Below are 5,000 nucleotides of genomic sequence, written 5' to 3'. Positions count from 1 at the left end.
ACACACACACACACGTCCATGACATTTCCAGACTGAAAATGCATCAAGCTGTGTGTGTGTGTGTGTGTGTGTGTGTGTGTGTGTGTGTGTGTGTGTGTGTGTGTGTGTTAGATTTTCAGATAATTTTCAAGCCTATCTGGGCAGAAAGAAAATAATAGTATGACCTAAACTTTTTCCCTCATATTTTCCTTAATTTCTTGCACAGTTACGGATGGAAATTAGGAGAAAAGGAAGCAAACGTAAGGAAAATAAACAATGGAGGAAGAGAGAAGGAGAAGGCTGGAGAGAAAGGGAGAGAACAAAGTGAGAGAAAACTGGAAGAAAATGTGTAATGGAGATAATGGAGAGAGAAAAGATAGAAAGCAGAGAGAGAGAGAGAGAGAGAGAGAGAGAGAGAGAGAGAGAGAGAGAGAGAGAGTGGGTGGGTGGGTGGGTTTTGCCGGACAGAAAGTATGTCAAGTTAGCTTCCCGGCCTCTAGTTTCTTGACCTCTCACCTCCCCCATGCCTCCACCCCTCACCTCCCTCCTCCACCTCTCACCTCCCTCCACCCCTCCCTCCTCCATTATTTCCACCCCTCCACCTTGAAGTAGTTTGTTCATTATATTTATTTCCCTTATTAACCTTACTTCTTTTTCCTCTTTCCTCTTCTTCTTTCCTCCCTCCTCCACCCTTTCCTCCTCCATTACCTCCACCCCTCCACCTTAAGGTAGTTTGTTTATTATATTTATTTATTTTATTAACATTAACTGCTTCTTTTCCTCTCTCTTCTTCTTTCCTCCCTCCTCCACCCTTTCCTCCTCCATTACCTCCACCCCTCCACCCTTGAAGCAAAGTAGTTTAATTGCTATATCTTAAGTTTATTCATATTTTCCTTAATTGCCTCTTCTCTTCTCCCTTCCTCCGGTCCTTATCTCCCTCCACCCTTTCCTCCACCCTTACCTCCCTCATCCACACTTATTACCACCCTTCTACTCTAAACAGTCCTAGTCTAATCTATTATAAACCTAATCTAACATATTCTAAACTTACCCTAACCTAACCTAACCTAACCTAACCTAACCTAACTTAACCTAACCTAACCTAACCTAACTTAGGCTAACCTAACCTAACTTAACCTAACCTAAACTTAGCCTAACCTAACCTAACCTAACTTAACCTAATCTAACCTAATTTAGCCTAACCTAACCTAACCTAACCTAAACTTAGCCTAATCTAACCTAACTTAACTTAACCTAACCCAACATAACCTTACCTAACCTAACTTATCCTAATCTAACCTAACTTAACCTAACTTAACCCTTGCCTAACCTATTCTAAACTTAAATAAAGCTAACCTAATCCAATCTTAACCCAATCTCTTCTAAGTTTCACCTAACCTAACTTAGTCTAACCTCTTCCAAGGTAAACAAACCCAACTTAACTTTACCTACCCTTGTCTAACCTAACCTAACTTAACCTAACCTAACCTAACCTAACTTAACCTAATCTAACCTAACCTAACCTAACCTAACTTTACCTAGCCTTGTCTAACCTAACCTAACCTAACTTTACCTAACCTAACCTTGTCTAACCTAACCTAACCTAACCTAACCTAACCTAACTTTACCTAGCCTTGTCTAACCTAACCTAACCTAACCTAACCTAACCTAACCTAACTTAACCTAACCAAAACTAACCTAACCTAACCTAACCTAAACTCAACTAAACATAATCTCACTTAACCTACCCTTCATTTTAACTAGAATTTCTTTCCCTCCTCCTCCTCCTCCTCCTCCTTTTATTACCTCCATAATTACCTTTCCTTCACCTCCATATCCACCTTGTGTTTTCCTCCTGTACCTACAATTTTATCTCCAAGCCTCCTGCCTCATCTCTCTCTCTCTCTCTCTCTCTCTCTCTCTCTCTCTCTCTCTCTCTCTCTCTCTCTCTCTCTCTCTCTCTCTCTCTCTGCCTTTCCCTTCTTTTATTTTATTGTTTTCCTTTAATAGAGAAACACACACACACACACACACACACACACACACACACACACACACACACACACACACACACACACACACACACACACACACACACACACACACACACACACACACTCAAATTGCAGGCAAGCAGACACGTTCTTGAGTGTTGTGACCACGTTTGCGTTTATTTTAGACTAGAGAATGTGTGTGTGTGTGTGTGTGTGTGTGTGTGTGTGTGTGTGTGTGTGTGTGTGTGTGTGGACTGCACGTGCGAGCCAAACTGAACGTAGGGAACTTGTGCCAAAATTACTCACGTGTTTTGAATCTTTTTTTTTTTTCTTCATTGACTTTAATTTTAACATAACCTTTTCTATTTCATTTTCTATTTTTTTCCTCCCATTTTTTTTATATACCTCAGTCAGTTTTCTTTGTTTTTTTTTCTATTGTTATTCAAGTTTATACCTATTCATTATTATTTTTATTCTCTTTATGTATATTTTTCATTTTTAGTCCAGCCCGCGTGTTTGTTAGTTTTGGTAGTTTCCTTTATTATTATTATTATTATTATTATTATTATTAGTAGTAGTAGTAGTAGTAGTAGTAGTAGTAGTAGTTTTTTTCCTTATTATCTTATTTTTCTTCTGGTTTTACTTATTATTTCTGTTTCATTCTTGTTTACCAATTTTTTTTTTTTGTTTCGAGTATGTGTTTTGTCTGCTTATGGTGTGTGTGTGTGTGTGTGTGTGTGTGTGTGACGCAGGTAGTGGTGGTGATAATGATGGTTGTGCAATAGAGAGAGAGAGAGAGAGAGAGAGAGAGAGAGAGAGAGAGAGAGAGAGAGAGAGAGAGAGAGAGAGAGAGTAGTAGTAGTAGCAGTAGCAATCAAATATGTATAATTCTAGTATAAAACAGTACACGACCACCACCACCACCACCACCACCACTACCGCCGCCACCACCACCACCACCACCATCACCACCTCGGGCTCCTCTCTGGCAGTATCACGACAGCGAGAACGCGAGGTGGTGGTGCCTTCCTGTCGCTCTCTCCCTCACTCTCACACACACACACACACACACACACACACACACACACACACACACACACACACTCACACAGCTCCAATACCTGAGATGGAAAAACGATACTATTACATGAACTCAATTTTTGCGTGTGCGTGTGCGTGTGTGTGCGTGTGCAAGGGAGGTCTTTTTACATTTTTTCAAATTTTTTTTTTCTCGTGTGATCTTACTTATACTCAATCTCCCGGCCGTAACACGAGCAGTGCCAGCAGTGTCAGGAGTGCCAAGGCAGTGACAGCAGTGCCTGGGAAGCTGTGCAAGTGCCAAGTGCCAAGCTGCGGTTTTTGGCAGAAGCATCCCGGCACTGCAGCATGTTTCACTGCGCTTGTCTTCCTCCCCGTCACTGGCATTGCTTGGGGGAGTGAAAATGGTAACGTGTGCTGGATGTGGCCTAGATGCTGTGAACTTAATGAGAACTCTACTTCATTAAGACAGAAATCTGATGGAAACCGATGAACGTGGCTTAGAATTCTTAAACTTAATGAAAACTTTACTCTGAAGCCAAAAAAAAATCTGATGGAAATTGATGAACGTGGCTTAGAATTCTTAAACTTAATGAAAACTTTACTCTGAAGCCAAACAAATCTGATGGAAATTGATGAACGTGGCTTAGAAGAAATCGTGATCTTGAACTTAATGAAAATTTTACTCCATTAAGCCAAAAAATCGAATGGAAACTAATGAACGTACCTCAGAATTCTTAAACCTATTGAAAACTTAACCCGATCAAGAAGTTAATGGATATTTTCTCACCTCACCAGTGGATGCACGTGAAATTCTCACCACAAACACAGGTGGAGGAAATGCAGTGACTACCAAAAAGTGGATCTCTCTTTTCAATTGTAAACGAAAGCTTGGTGGAAAAAGTAGCTCTGTCATTCCACTTACAAGCGAAAAACGAAGTGGATGAAGGAAAAGAACTAGCGACATCCCTTGTACCAGTGGAGATACGAGGACTAGTGGACGGTGGAGTGGTGGAGTGGTGGAGTGAGTCTGCCGCACGTGGGGTTAAGATAAGAAGGGTTGGAGTGTGGAGCAGATAGGAGTTAACAAGCTAATCATTTCTCTTTTGGTGGATGAGAGTGTCTGTATGTGTGTGTGTACGTTTGGAATGTGAAGGAGCTATGGCATGTGTGTAGTTTCATTCCACACACACACACACACACACACACACACACACACACACACACACACACACACACACACACACACACACACACACACACACACACACACACACAAAAGAGTAGTTCAGACTCTATATACTGAAGCTAGATAAACACACACACACACACACACACACACACACACACACACACACACACACACACACACACACACACACACACACACACACACACACACACACGTACACGCACACACGCACGCAATTTATAAACCTCCACCCATCATCCCATCGCGTGAGAGAGAGAGAGAGAGAGAGAGAGAGAGAGAGAGAGAGAGAGAGAGAGAGAGAGAGAGAGAGAGAGAGAGAGAGAGAGAGCCAAGAGGGAATATTTTGAGGGTGTTTAAAAGGGTGACCTTAAAAGGGGTTCCAAAGGGTGAGTTACTGCGACCCTTTGTGGTGTCTGTGGCTTGTGTAGGGCGCTGACCATACAGTGAGGCCTGTCCACCCATACCACCACCACCACCGCCACCACCGCCACCACCACCACCACCGCTACCACTACTACTACTACTGTTATTGAGGAACTGAAATTATCTAAAGTACTACCGTTACTACTATCAAGCGGAGGAATCAAGCCTTGTTACTACTACTACTACTACTACTACTACTACTACTACTACTACTACTACTACTACTACTACTACTACTACTACTACTGAAGAAGAAGAAGACGACTTGATATCAGCACTTGTTCCACCACCACCACCACAACCTCCACTACTTCCTCCTCCTCCTCCTCCTCCTCCTCCTCCTCCTCCTCCTC

General features: G+C 42.2%; 1 protein-coding gene across 10 annotated transcripts in view; it reads left to right on the top strand.

Annotated features, from left to right (window-relative positions):
* LOC135112139 (transforming acidic coiled-coil-containing protein 3-like) overlaps positions 1–5,000 on the top strand; it is a 107,990-nt gene that overhangs the window by 2,716 nt on the left and 100,274 nt on the right. Inside the window, exon 1 of one of the 10 annotated variants that reach the window (XM_064026185.1) lies at positions 4,515–5,000. This exon is cut by the window's right edge and continues 61 nt beyond it. The exons of the other annotated variants lie outside the window; for them this stretch is intronic. The gene's annotated coding sequence lies outside the window, so the exon portion shown is untranslated. Of the gene's footprint in view, positions 1–4,514 lie in introns of those variants that run through there. 10 annotated transcript variants of the gene reach the window in all.

The sequence above is a fragment of the Scylla paramamosain genome, chromosome 23 (assembly GCF_035594125.1).
Source record: "Scylla paramamosain isolate STU-SP2022 chromosome 23, ASM3559412v1, whole genome shotgun sequence".
Lineage (NCBI taxonomy): Eukaryota > Metazoa > Arthropoda > Malacostraca > Decapoda > Portunidae > Scylla > Scylla paramamosain.
Note: the sequence above shows the minus strand (reverse complement) of the source record. Positions and strands in the feature narration are given on the sequence as shown.